This window comes from Triturus cristatus, chromosome 10 (genome assembly GCF_964204655.1).
Source record: "Triturus cristatus chromosome 10, aTriCri1.1, whole genome shotgun sequence".
Lineage (NCBI taxonomy): Eukaryota > Metazoa > Chordata > Amphibia > Caudata > Salamandridae > Triturus > Triturus cristatus.
This window is the reverse complement of record NC_140593.1, coordinates 845,898,748-845,911,445: the sequence shown is the minus strand read 5'-3', so window position 1 is coordinate 845,911,445 and position 12,698 is coordinate 845,898,748. Positions and strand designations below refer to the sequence as shown.

General features: G+C 47.1%; 17 non-coding genes across 17 annotated transcripts; all 17 read right to left on the bottom strand.

Moving 5' to 3' along the window:
- Window positions 1–337: 337 nt before the first annotated feature.
- Window positions 338–410, bottom strand: TRNAV-UAC (transfer RNA valine (anticodon UAC)). Its single transcript has one exon. It is a non-coding gene; the product is annotated as a tRNA-Val (tRNA).
- Window positions 411–795: 385 nt separating this feature from the next.
- Window positions 796–867, bottom strand: TRNAP-CGG (transfer RNA proline (anticodon CGG)). Its single transcript has one exon. It is a non-coding gene; the product is annotated as a tRNA-Pro (tRNA).
- A 938-nt stretch (window positions 868–1,805) lies between these two features.
- TRNAL-CAA (transfer RNA leucine (anticodon CAA)) lies at window positions 1,806–1,917 on the bottom strand. Its single transcript has 2 exons — window positions 1,880–1,917; window positions 1,806–1,851 (listed from the first exon to the last, which is right to left on the bottom strand). It is a non-coding gene; the product is annotated as a tRNA-Leu (tRNA).
- Window positions 1,918–2,206: 289 nt separating this feature from the next.
- On the bottom strand, window positions 2,207–2,279 carry TRNAV-AAC (transfer RNA valine (anticodon AAC)). The gene has a single exon. It is a non-coding gene; the product is annotated as a tRNA-Val (tRNA).
- Window positions 2,280–2,664: 385 nt separating this feature from the next.
- On the bottom strand, window positions 2,665–2,736 carry TRNAP-AGG (transfer RNA proline (anticodon AGG)). Its single transcript has one exon. It is a non-coding gene; the product is annotated as a tRNA-Pro (tRNA).
- A 429-nt stretch (window positions 2,737–3,165) lies between these two features.
- On the bottom strand, window positions 3,166–3,238 carry TRNAV-UAC (transfer RNA valine (anticodon UAC)). The gene has a single exon. It is a non-coding gene; the product is annotated as a tRNA-Val (tRNA).
- Window positions 3,239–4,622: 1,384 nt separating this feature from the next.
- Window positions 4,623–4,734, bottom strand: TRNAL-CAA (transfer RNA leucine (anticodon CAA)). Its single transcript has 2 exons — window positions 4,697–4,734; window positions 4,623–4,668 (listed from the first exon to the last, which is right to left on the bottom strand). It is a non-coding gene; the product is annotated as a tRNA-Leu (tRNA).
- A 747-nt stretch (window positions 4,735–5,481) lies between these two features.
- On the bottom strand, window positions 5,482–5,553 carry TRNAP-AGG (transfer RNA proline (anticodon AGG)). Its single transcript has one exon. It is a non-coding gene; the product is annotated as a tRNA-Pro (tRNA).
- Window positions 5,554–6,440: 887 nt separating this feature from the next.
- On the bottom strand, window positions 6,441–6,512 carry TRNAP-CGG (transfer RNA proline (anticodon CGG)). The gene has a single exon. It is a non-coding gene; the product is annotated as a tRNA-Pro (tRNA).
- A 927-nt stretch (window positions 6,513–7,439) lies between these two features.
- Window positions 7,440–7,551, bottom strand: TRNAL-CAA (transfer RNA leucine (anticodon CAA)). Its single transcript has 2 exons — window positions 7,514–7,551; window positions 7,440–7,485 (listed from the first exon to the last, which is right to left on the bottom strand). It is a non-coding gene; the product is annotated as a tRNA-Leu (tRNA).
- Window positions 7,552–7,840: 289 nt separating this feature from the next.
- TRNAV-AAC (transfer RNA valine (anticodon AAC)) lies at window positions 7,841–7,913 on the bottom strand. The gene has a single exon. It is a non-coding gene; the product is annotated as a tRNA-Val (tRNA).
- Window positions 7,914–8,299: 386 nt separating this feature from the next.
- TRNAP-AGG (transfer RNA proline (anticodon AGG)) lies at window positions 8,300–8,371 on the bottom strand. The gene has a single exon. It is a non-coding gene; the product is annotated as a tRNA-Pro (tRNA).
- Window positions 8,372–9,258: 887 nt separating this feature from the next.
- TRNAP-CGG (transfer RNA proline (anticodon CGG)) lies at window positions 9,259–9,330 on the bottom strand. The gene has a single exon. It is a non-coding gene; the product is annotated as a tRNA-Pro (tRNA).
- A 938-nt stretch (window positions 9,331–10,268) lies between these two features.
- TRNAL-CAA (transfer RNA leucine (anticodon CAA)) lies at window positions 10,269–10,380 on the bottom strand. Its single transcript has 2 exons — window positions 10,343–10,380; window positions 10,269–10,314 (listed from the first exon to the last, which is right to left on the bottom strand). It is a non-coding gene; the product is annotated as a tRNA-Leu (tRNA).
- Window positions 10,381–10,669: 289 nt separating this feature from the next.
- On the bottom strand, window positions 10,670–10,742 carry TRNAV-AAC (transfer RNA valine (anticodon AAC)). The gene has a single exon. It is a non-coding gene; the product is annotated as a tRNA-Val (tRNA).
- Window positions 10,743–11,128: 386 nt separating this feature from the next.
- On the bottom strand, window positions 11,129–11,200 carry TRNAP-AGG (transfer RNA proline (anticodon AGG)). The gene has a single exon. It is a non-coding gene; the product is annotated as a tRNA-Pro (tRNA).
- An 887-nt stretch (window positions 11,201–12,087) lies between these two features.
- TRNAP-CGG (transfer RNA proline (anticodon CGG)) lies at window positions 12,088–12,159 on the bottom strand. Its single transcript has one exon. It is a non-coding gene; the product is annotated as a tRNA-Pro (tRNA).
- Window positions 12,160–12,698: the final 539 nt, after the last annotated feature.

Sequence of the window (12,698 nt, the reverse complement as noted above, 5' to 3'; positions counted from 1 at the left end):
TGCTCTCTTCTGCAATATGGTTGCTGTCTTTTCCATGGCCGTCATCGAACAAGAAATGAAAATACCTCCATCCTTCAGACATTTTGTTTGCTCTAGGTGTATGCTCTCGGTGAGGACAATAAAACAATTTCTGCTCTCATGCCTTGCTTTCATCAAGTAGGCCCACCCTTCAGTACAAAAGGACTTGCAAACGAATGGCGCAAACTATCGTCACTTCTCTTTTTGAGCTGTTACTGAAGCCCCTGGAGCACAGTACGTCACGCTGGTGAGGGATAGACAGCTTCCATTATCTCAGCTTTCCTATAAGTTGAGAGAGTAAATGCAAGCAATAAGCTGCTGTTTCTGCCCGGTCTCGAACCAGGGACCTTTCGCGTGTAAAGCGAACGTGATAACCACTACACCACAGAAACAGATACTCTTGCAGCAATCTTCTTGGCATGTAGTGGGCTGGAAAGCACAGACCAAGGGCCAATGTCCATGAAGCTCAACGTTGGACCCTCCTTACCCGATCTCTTTCTTTGGAAGAAAGGAACGAGGACCACTTTTATTCCAAAAGGCGATTTTAAAACCATACCTGAAATCACGCTAGAAAAACACTTTGAATTTAATGTTCCTACACTGATGGTCCACCCCAGAAAAGCAGTTGCAAAGAAGTCCGGCACTGAAATTCTATACGCCAAAACTGGGAAACAGCGTGCAGGGAAAGGAACTTTTTCACCATACACGGCGTCTTATAGCATTGAAAAGAAGAAATGGTCCTACATAATAAGCAGCCTAAAAATAATTCCACAACATGGGCTCGTCCGGGATTTGAACCCGGGACCTCTCGCACCCGAAGTGAGAATCATACCCCTAGACCAACGAGCCTGATTCCCCTGTCAGCAATTTGAACAATTTCTGATGCGTCTTTCAAAAACAAAGCAGTGCTATTTGGCTGCTCTCTCTCTATGTGAGCCACACAAAGTCATGTTTTCTCTCAAGGTGTTGTTTTTTTCACTCTTGCAAGGAAGGGATCAGCCGATATCCTAGCTGCCAGTGAGCAGAAAAAAGGCACTGATGAGAACTGCAGGCACTTTCTGGCACTTGTACTTCTCTGCAAGTCCTGGACCCTTGCCCCATTAACTTCCACCCCAGAAGCAAGGGAGGGCCTGCCAATTCTTGCTCCTAAGAAAGAGGTGTTTGATTCTTGGATTCAAACACGCTCACTCAGCACTCAATGAGGCTCGATCAGGCGAGATTTATATGAGTGGCTCGCAGGACTGAAACACTCACCTGGGAGACCCAGGGTGGCTGAATTCCCAGAATGGCCATTGTTGGGCAAGTCACCTCCTTTCCTCCTGCCTCAATCTAGAATTGGCTGCAAATCACAAGATAGAGTTCAATGTCCGTGTGTACTGCCTACTCCCAGCTACCTCTCTGTCTTCCTTATGTAAATTAAAATTCGCAAGGGGGGACCAATGACAATCTGCTCCTCCCACATAACCAGGAAGCCCTGTTGAACATGTCTGCCTGTGTTGTTGCAGGGACAGTGCCTTCTCCGCCCAAAAGGTGGCAGGAGAGCCTCACAACAAAGATGGGATCAACTGCTTAATGAGAAACCAGCACAGCAGTTAGTGTGATGGAGTGCAAATTTAACGGAAGGTGTGCCTGAGGTGTCCCTTCCAGGAATACATGGAATTGTGATTGAGGGCCCAGCCTGATCGTTGGTGGATTTCTCGTCATATGTTACAGGTCCGTGCAAAGATTGTGGTGTGTGGGGAATGCACTGCAAAAAAACAGGACGATTTAAGGGTGTAAAAGAGACCTGTCAGAAGTGGGATTTGAACCCACGCCTCCATGAGGAGACCAGAAGTCTCAGTTGCACTGAAGATCAAGCTCTCTTGAGTCTGGCGCCTTAGACCACTCGGCCATCCTGACAGCCCTGGCTATGTACAGGTCTGACTCTTCTGTCTGCACTTGCCAATGTTTGCACTTACAGCGTTCGCAGCAATGTCACAGGTGTAAAGGCCCCACAATACAACATGGCATGATAAAAAAAAAAGCTAGGCACAAGAGCGACCACTGATGGATGCGGATTACTTTGTTTCGTCTTGGAAAAGTAAAGGAAGTTTCCCACGGCTCGCTGGGTTCATGGACCGCCTCTTCTTAAGCTTGCATTGAGATAATAAGGTTTTAGAGGGTGCACATAAAAGCAGCTCATGCACAGTGTTTCTGCCCGGTCTCGAACCGGGGACCTTTCGCGTGTTAGGCGAACGTGATGACCACTACACTACAGAAACTAACTTGCTGTGTTTTACTGTTAGAGCAAGGTTCCTCTCAAGGATTCTCTCTACTTCTATTCTGCTGTATCAGCAGCCACTCAGAAAGCGAGGAGCAAGTGTGAAAACTGCAGAGATATCAGCCAACATGCTTGCAATTAGACGTATTAAAAATTTACTTATGCAGGCATCGACAGACAAATATCTGATGCCTAAATGCCAGCAAGTACAGCTTGGGAAAGCATCACCTGGGACACACACAGACTAAGCATGAAGGCAGAAAAAGCATGGATATCCGTTTTTCTTCTGAGGTTCAAAATAATTTGTGCAAAAATGCGCCGAGTGTAATGAGAAATAGTCAGGCATTGTCAGTTTTGAGTAGGATTCGCATGTTTCCTCTAAAAAAGGGCTCGTCCGGGATTTGAACCCGGGACCTCTCGCACCCTAAGCGAGAATCATACCCCTAGACCAACGAGCCGAGGCACACAAGAGTCACCTTTTGCACCGGCTCCGGGGGTTATTGGCAGCGAGTTGGTGAATGATTCACCCAAAGCAAGCAACTGCACATGCTGCTCTCTTCTGCAATATGGTTGCTGTCTTTTCCATGGCCGTCATCGAACAAGAAATGAAAATACCTCCATCCTTCAGACATTTTGTTTGCTCTAGGTGTATGCTCTCGGTGAGGACAATAAAACAATTTCTGCTCTCATGCCTTGCTTTCATCAAGTAGGCCCACCCTTCAGTACAAAAGGACTTGCAAACGAATGGCGCAAACTATCGTCACTTCTCTTTTTGAGCTGTTACTGAAGCCCCTGGAGCACAGTACGTCACGCTGGTGAGGGATAGACAGCTTCCATTATCTCAGCTTTCCTATAAGTTGAGAGAGTAAATGCAAGCAATAAGCTGCTGTTTCTGCCCGGTCTCGAACCAGGGACCTTTCGCGTGTAAAGCGAACGTGATAACCACTACACCACAGAAACAGATACTCTTGCAGCAATCTTCTTGGCATGTAGTGGGCTGGAAAGCACAGACCAAGGGCCAATGTCCATGAAGCTCAACGTTGGACCCTCCTTACCCGATCTCTTTCTTTGGAAGAAAGGAACGAGGACCACTTTTATTCCAAAAGGCGATTTTAAAACCATACCTGAAATCACGCTAGAAAAACACTTTGAATTTAATGTTCCTACACTGATGGTCCACCCCAGAAAAGCAGTTGCAAAGAAGTCCGGCACTGAAATTCTATACGCCAAAAGTGGGAAACAGCGTGCAGGGAAAGGAACTTTCTCACCATACACGGCGTCTTATAGCATTGAAAAGAAGAAATGGTCCTATATAATAAGCAGCCTAAAAATAATTCCACAACATGGGCTCGTCTGGGATTTGAACCCGGGACCTCTCGCACCCGAAGCGAGAATCATACCCCTAGACCAACGAGCCTGATTCCCCTGTCAGCAATTTGAACAATTTCTGATGCGTCTTTCAGAAACAAAGCAGTGCTATTTGGCTGCTCTCTCTCTATGTGAGCCACACAAAGTCATGTTTTCTCTCAAGGTGTTGTTTTTTTCACTCTTGCAAGGAAGGGATCAGCCGATATCCTAGCTGCCAGTGAGCAGAAAAAAGGCACTGATGAGAACTGCAGGCACTTTCTGGTACTTGTACTTCTCTGCAAGTCCTGGACCCTTGCCCCATTAACTTCCACCCCAGAAGCAAGGGAGGGCCTGCCAATTCTTGCTCCTAAGAAAGAGGTGTTTGATTCTTGGATTCAAACACGCTCACTCAGCGCTCGATCAGGCGAGATTTATATGAGTGGCTCGCAGGACTGAAACACTCACCTGGGAGACCCAGGGTGGCTGAATTCCCAGAATGGCCATTGTTGGGCAAGTCACCTCCTTTCCTCCTGCCTCAATCTAGAATTGGCTGCAAATCACAAGATAGAGTTCAATGTCCGTGTGTACTGCCTACTCCCAGCTACCTCTCTGTCTTCCTTATGTAAATTAAAATTCGCAAGGGGGGACCAATGACAATCTGCTCCTCCCACATAACCAGGAAGCCCTGTTGAACATGTCTGCCTGTGTTGTTGCAGGGACAGTGCCTTCTCCGCCCAAAAGGTGGCAGGAGAGCCTCACAACAAAGATGGGATCAACTGCTTAATGAGAAACCAGCACAGCAGTTAGTGTGATGGAGTGCAAATTTAACGGAAGGTGTGCCTGAGGTGTCCCTTCCAGGAATACATGGGATTGTGATTGAGGGCCCAGCCTGATCGTTGGTGGATTTCTCGTCATATGTTACAGGTCCGTGCAAAGATTGTGGTGTGTGGGGAATGCACTGCAAAAAACAGAACGATTTAAGGGTGTAAAAGAGACCTGTCAGAAGTGGGATTTGAACCCACGCCTCCATGAGGAGACCAGAAGTCTCAGTTGCACTGAAGATCAAGCTCTCTTGAGTCTGGCGCCTTAGACCACTCGGCCATCCTGACAGCCCTGGCTATGTACAGGTCTGACTCTTCTGTCTGCACTTGCCAATGTTTGCACTTACAGCGTTCGCAGCAATGTCACAGGTGTAAAGGCCCCACAATACAACATGGCATGATAAAAAAAAAGCTAGGCACAAGAGCAACCACTGATGGATGCGGATTACTTTGTTTCGTCTTGGAAAAGTAAAGGAAGTTTCCCACGGCTCGCTGGGTTCATGGACCGCCTCTTCTTAAGCTTGCATTGAGATAATAAGGTTTTAGAGGGTGCACATAAAAGCAGCTCATGCACAGTGTTTCTGCTCGCTCTCGAACCGGGGACCTTTCGCGTGTTAGGCGAACGTGATGACCACTACACTACAGAAACTAACTTGCTGTGTTTTACTGTTAGAGCAAGGTTCCTCTCAAGGATTCTCTCTACTTCTATTCTGCTGTATCAGCAGCCACTCAGAAAGCGAGGAGCAAGTGTGAAAACTGCAGAGATATCAGCTAACATGCTTGCAATTAGACGTATTAAAAATGTACTTATGCAGGCATCGACAGACAAATATCTGATGCCTAAATGCCAGCAAGTACAGCTTGGGAAAGCATCACCTGAGACACACACAGACTAAGCATGAAGGCAGAAAAAGCACGGATATCCGTTTTTCTTCTGAGGTTCAAAATAATTTGTGCAACAATGCGCCGAGTGTAATGAGAAATTGTCAGGCATTGTCAGTTTTGAGTAGGATTCGTATGCTTACCTCTAAAAAAGGGCTCGTCCGGGATTTGAACCCAGGACCTCTCGCATCCTAAGCGAGAATCATACCCCTAGACCAACGAGCCGAGGCACACAAGAGTCGCCTTTTGCACCGGCTCCGGGGGTTATTGGCAGCGAGTTGGTGAATGATTCACCCAAAGCAAGCAACTGCACATGCTGCTCTCTTCTGCAATATGGTTGCTGTCTTTTCCATGGCCGTCATCGAACAAGAAATGAAAATACCTCCATCCTTCAGACATTTTGTTTGCTCTAGGTGTATGCTCTCGGTGAGGACAATAAAACAATTTCTGCTCTCATGCCTTGCTTTCATCAAGTAGGCCCACCCTTCAGTACAAAAGGACGTGCAAACGAATGGCGCAAACTATCGTCACTTCTCTTTTTGAGCTGTCACTGATGCCCCTGGAGCACAGTACGTCACGCTGGTGAGGGATAGACAGCTTCCATTATCTCAGCTTTCCTATAAGTTGAGAGAGTAAATGCAAACAATAAGCTGCTGTTTCTGCCCAGTCTCGAACCAGGGACCTTTCGCGTGTAAAGCGAACGTGATAACCACTACACCACAGAAACAGATACTTTTGCCGCAATCTTCTTGGCATGTAGTGGGCTGGAAAGCACAGACCAAGGGCCAATGTCCATGAAGCTCAACGTTGGACCCTCCTTACCCGATCTCTTTCTTTGGAAGAAAGGAACGAGGACCACTTTTATTCCAAAAGGCGATTTTAAAACCATACCTGAAATCACGCTAGAAAAACACTTTGAATTTAATGTTCCTACACTGATGGTCCACCCCAGAAAAGCAGTTGCAAAGAAGTCCGGCACTGAAATTCTATACGCCAAAAGTGGGAAACAGCGTGCAGGGAAAGGAACTTTTTCACCATACACGGCGTCTTATAGCATTGAAAAGAAGAAATGGTCCTATATAATAAGCAGCCTAAAAATAATTCCACAACATGGGCTCGTCCGGGATTTGAACCCGGGACCTCTCGCACCCGAAGCGAGAATCATACCCCTAGACCAACGAGCCTGATTCCCCTGTCAGCAATTTGAACAATTTCTGATGCGTCTTTCAGAAACAAAGCAGTGCTATTTGGCTGCTCTCTCTCTATGTGAGCCACACAAAGTCATGTTTTCTCTCAAGGTGTTGTTTTTTTCACTCTTGCAAGGAAGGGATCAGCCGATATCCTAGCTGCCAGTGAGCAGAAAAAAGGCACTGATGAGAACTGCAGGCACTTTCTGGCACTTGTACTTCTCTGCAAGTCCTGGACCCTTGCCCCATTAACTTCCACCCCAGAAGCAAGGGAGGGCCTGCCAATTCTTGCTCCTAAGAAAGAGGTGTTTGATTCTTGGATTCAAACACGCTCACTCAGCGCTCGATCAGGCGAGATTTATATGAGTGGCTCGCAGGACTGAAACACTCACCTGGGAGACCCAGGGTGGCTGAATTCCCAGAATGGCCATTGTTGGGCAAGTCACCTCCTTTCCTCCTGCCTCAATCTAGAATTGGCTGCAAATCACAAGATAGAGTTCAATGTCCGTGTGTACTGCCCACTCCCAGCTACCTCTCTGTCTTCCTTATGTAAATTAAAATTCGCAAGGGGGGACCAATGACAATCTGCTCCTCCCACATAACCAGGAAGCCCTGTTGAACATGTCTGCCTGTGTTGTTGCAGGGACAGTGCCTTCTCCGCCCAAAAGGTGGCAGGAGAGCCTCACAACAAAGATGGGATCAACTGCTTAATGAGAAACCAGCACAGCAGTTAGTGTGATGGAGTGCAAATTTAACGGAAGGTGTGCCTGAGGTGTCCCTTCCAGCAATACATGGAATTGTGATTGAGGGCCCAGCCTGATCGTTGGTGGATTTCTCGTCATATGTTACAGGTCCGTGCAAAGATTGTGGTGTGTGGGGAATGCACTGCAAAAAACAGGACGATTTAAGGGTGTAAAAGAGACCTGTCAGAAGTGGGATTTGAACCCACGCCTCCATGAGGAGACCAGAAGTCTCAGTTGCACTGAAGATCAAGCTCTCTTGAGTCTGGCGCCTTAGACCACTCGGCCATCCTGACAGCCCTGGCTATGTACAGGTCTGACTCTTCTGTCTGCACTTGCCAATGTTTGCACTTACAGCGTTCGCAGCAATGTCACAGGTGTAAAGGCCCCACAATACAACATGGCATGATAAAAAAAAAAGCTAGGCACAAGAGCGACCACTGATGGATGCGGATTACTTTGTTTCGTCTTGGAAAAGTAAAGGAAGTTTCCCACGGCTCGCTGGGTTCATGGACCGCCTCTTCTTAAGCTTGCATTGAGATAATAAAGTTTTAGAGGGTGCACATAAAAGCAGCTCATGCACAGTGTTTCTGCCCGGTCTCAAACCGGGGACCTTTCGCGTGTTAGGCGAACGTGATGACCACTACACTACAGAAACTAACTTGCTGTGTTTTACTGTTAGAGCAAGGTTCCTCTCAAGGATTTTCTCTACTTCTATTCTGCTGTATCAGCAGCCACTCAGAAAGCGAGGAGCAAGTGTGAAAACTGCAGAGATATCAGCCAACATGCTTGCAATTAGACATATTAAAAATTTACTTATGCAGGCATCGACAGACAAATATCTGATGCCTAAATGCCAGCAAGTACAGCTTGGGAAAGCATCACCTGGGACACACACAGACTAAGCATGAAGGCAGAAAAAGCACGGATATCCGTTTTTCTTCTGAGGTTCAAAATAATTTGTGCAACAATGCGCCGAGTGTAATGAGAAATTGTCAGGCATTGTCAGTTTCGAGTAGGATTCGTATGCTTACCTCTAAAAAAGGGCTCGTCCGGGATTTGAACCCGGGACCTCTCGCACCCTAAGCGAGAATCATACCCCTAGACCAACGAGCCGAGGCACACAAGAGCCACCTTTTGCACCGGCTCCGGGGGTTATTGGCAGCGAGTTGGTGAATGATTCACCCAAAGCAAGCAACTGCACATGCTGCTCTCTTCTGCAATATGGTTGCTGACTTTTCCATGGCCGTCATCGAACAAGAAATGAAAATACCTCCATCCTTCAGACATTTTGTTTGCTCTAGGTGTATGCTCTCGGTGAGGACAATAAAACAATTTCTGCTCTCATGCCTTGCTTTCATCAAGTAGGCCCACCCTTCAGTACAAAAGGACGTGCAAACGAATGGCGCAAACTATCGTCACTTCTCTTTTTGAGCTGTCACTGAAGCCCCTGGAGCACAGTACGTCACGCTGGTGAGGGATAGACAGCTTCCATTATCTCAGCTTTCCTATAAGTTGAGAGAGTAAATGCAAGCAATAAGCTGCAGTTTCTGCCCGGTCTCGAACCAGGGACCTTTTGCGTGTAAAGCGAACGTGATAACCACTACACCACAGAAACAGATACTCTTGCAGCAATCTTCTTGGCATGTAGTGGGCTGGAAAGCACAGACCAAGGGCCAATGTCCATGAAGCTCAACGTTGGACCCTCCTTACCCGATCTCTTTCTTTGGAAGAAAGGAACGAGGACCACTTTTATTCCAAAAGGCGATTTTAAAACCATACCTGAAATCACGCTAGAAAAACACTTTGAATTTAATGTTCCTACACTGATGGTCCACCCCAGAAAAGCAGTTGCAAAGAAGTCCGGCACTGAAATTCTATACGCCAAAAGTGGGAAACAGCGTGCAGGGAAAGGAACTTTCTCACCATACACGGCGTCTTATAGCATTGAAAAGAAGAAATGGTCCTATATAATAAGCAGCCTAAAAATAATTCCACAACATGGGCTCGTCCGGGATTTGAACCCGGGACCTCTCGCACCCGAAGCGAGAATCATACCCCTAGACCAACGAGCCTGATTCCCCTGTCAGCAATTTGAACAATTTCTGATGCGTCTTTCAGAAACAAAGCAGTGCTATTTGGCTGCTCTCTCTCTATGTGAGCCACACAAAGTCATGTTTTCTCTCAAGGTGTTGTTTTTTTCACTCTTGCAAGGAAGGGATCAGCCGATATCCTAGCTGCCAGTGAGCAGAAAAAAGGCACTGATGAGAACTGCAGGCACTTTCTGGCACTTGTACTTCTCTGCAAGTCCTGGACCCTTGCCCCATTAACTTCCACCCCAGAAGCAAGGGAGGGCCTGCCAATTCTTGCTCCTAAGAAAGAGGTGTTTGATTCTTGGATTCAAACACGCTCACTCAGCACTCAATGAGGCTCAATCAGGCGAGATTTATATGAGTGGCTCGCAGGACTGAAACACTCACCTGGGAGACCCAGGGTGGCTGAATTCCCAGAATGGCCATTGTTGGGCAAGTCACCTCCTTTCCTCCTGCCTCAATCTAGAATTGGCTGCAAATCACAAGATAGAGTTCAATGTCCGTGTGTACTGCCTACTCCCAGCTACCTCTCTGTCTTCCTTATGTAAATTAAAATTCGCAAGGGGGGACCAATGACAATCTGCTCCTCCCACATAACCAGGAAGCCCTGTTGAACATGTCTGCCTGTGTTGTTGCAGTGACAGTGCCTTCTCCGCCCAAAAGGTGGCAGGAGAGCCTCACAACAAAGATGGGATCAACTGCTTAATGAGAAACCAGCACAGCAGTTAGTGTGATGGAGTGCACATTTAACGGAAGGTGTGCCTGAGGTGTCCCTTCCAGGAATACATGGAATTGTGATTGAGGGCTCAGCCTGATCGTTGGTGGATTTCTCGTCATATGTTACAGGTCCGTGCAAAGATTGTGGTGTGTGGGGAATGCACTGCAAAAAAACAGGACGATTTAAGGGTGTAAAAGAGATCTGTCAGAAGTGGGATTTGAACCCACGCCTCCATGAGGAGACCAGAAGTCTCAGTTGCACTGAAGATCAAGCTCTCTTGAGTCTGGCGCCTTAGACCACTCGGCCATCCTGACAGCCCTGGCTATGTACAGGTCTGACTCTTCTGTCTGCACTTGCCAATGTTTGCACTTACAGCGTTCGCAGCAATGTCACAGGTGTAAAGGCCCCACAATACAACATGGCATGATAAAAAAAAAAGCTAGGCACAAGAGCGACCACTGATGGATGCGGATTACTTTGTTTCGTCTTGGAAAAGTAAAGGAAGTTTCCCACGGCTCGCTGGGTTCATGGACCGCCTCTTCTTAAGCTTGCATTGAGATAATAAGGTTTTAGAGGGTGCACATAAAAGCAGCTCATGCACAGTGTTTCTGCCCGGTCTCGAACCGGGGACCTTTCGCGTGTTAGGCGAACGTGATGACCACTACACTACAGAAACTAACTTGCTGTGTTTTACTGTTAGAGCAAGGTTCCTCTCAAGGATTCTCTCTACTTCTATTCTGCTGTATCAGCAGCCACTCAGAAAGCGAGGAGCAAGTGTGAAAACTGCAGAGATATCAGCCAACATGCTTGCAATTAGACGTATTAAAAATTTACTTATGCAGGCATCGACAGACAAATATCTGATGCCTAAATGCCAGCAAGTACAGCTTGGGAAAGCATCACCTGGGACACACACAGACTAAGCATGAAGGCAGAAAAAGCATGGATATCCGTTTTTCTTCTGAGGTTCAAAATAATTTGTGCAACAATGCGCCGAGTGAAATGAGAAATAGTCAGGCATTGTCAGTTTTGAGTAGGATTCGTATGTTTACCTCTAAAAAAGGGCTCGTCCGGGATTTGAACCCGGGACCTCTCGCACCCTAAGCGAGAATCATACCCCTAGACCAACGAGCCGAGGCACACAAGAGCCACCTTTTGCACCGGCTCCGGGGGTTATTGGCAGCGAGTTGGTGAATGATTCACCCAAAGCAAGCAACTGCACATGCTGCTCTCTTCTGCAATATGGTTGCTGACTTTTCCATGGCCGTCATCGAACAAGAAATGAAAATACCTCCATCCTTCAGACATTTTGTTTGCTCTAGGTGTATGCTCTCGGTGAGGACAATAAAACAATTTCTGCTCTCATGCCTTGCTTTCATCAAGTAGGCCCACCCTTCAGTACAAAAGGACGTGCAAACGAATGGCGCAAACTATCGTCACTTCTCTTTTTGAGCAGTCACTGAAGCCCCTGGAGCACAGTACGTCACGCTGGTGAGGGATAGACAGCTTCCATTATCTCAGCTTTCCTATAAGTTGAGAGAGTAAATGCAAGCAATAAGCTGCTGTTTCTGCCCGGTCTCAAACCAGGGACCTTTCGCGTGTAAAGCAAACGTGATAACCACTACACCACAGAAACAGATACTCTTGCAGCAATCTTCTTGGCATGTAGTGGGCTGGAAAGCACAGACCAAGGGCCAATGTCCATGAAGCTCAACGTTGGACCCTCCTTACCCGATCTCTTTCTTTGGAAGAAAGGAACGAGGACCACTTTTATTCCAAAAGGCGATTTTAAAACCATACCTGAAATCACGCTAGAAAAACACTTTGAGTTTAATGTTCCTACACTGATGGTCCACCCCAGAAAAGCAGTTGCAAAGAAGTCCGGCACTGAAATTCTATACGCCAAAAGTGGGAAACAGCGTGCAGGGAAAGGAACTTTCACACCATACACGGCGTCTTATAGCATTGAAAAGAAGAAATGGTCCTATATAATAAGCAGCCTAAATATAATTTCACAACATGGGCTCGTCCGGGATTTGAACCCGGGACCTCTCGCACCCGAAGCGAGAATCATACCCCTAGACCAACGAGCCTGATTCCCCTGTCAGCAATTTGAACAATTTCTGATGCGTCTTTCAGAAACAAAGCAGTGCTATTTGGCTGCTCTCTCTCTATGTGAGCCACACAAAGTCATGTTTTCTCTCAAGGTGTTGTTTTTTTCACTCTTGCAAGGAAGGGATCAGCCGATATCCTAGCTGCCAGTGAGCAGAAAAAAGGCACTGATGAGAACTGCAGGCACTTTCTGGCACTTGTTCTTCTCTGCAAGTCCTGGACCCTTGCCCCATTAACTTCCACCCCAGAAGCAAGGGAGGGCCTGCCAATTCTTGCTCCTAAGAAAGAGGTGTTTGATTCTTGGATTCAAACACGCTCACTCAGCGCTCGATCAGGCTCGATCAGGCGAGATTTATATGAGTGGCTCACAGGACTGAAACACTCACCTGGGAGACCCAGGGTGGCTGAATTCCCAGAATGGCCATTGTTGGGCAAGTCACCTCCTTTCCTCCTGCCTCAATCTAGAATTGGCTGCAAATCACAAGATAGAGTTCAATGTCCGTGTGTACTGCCCACTCCC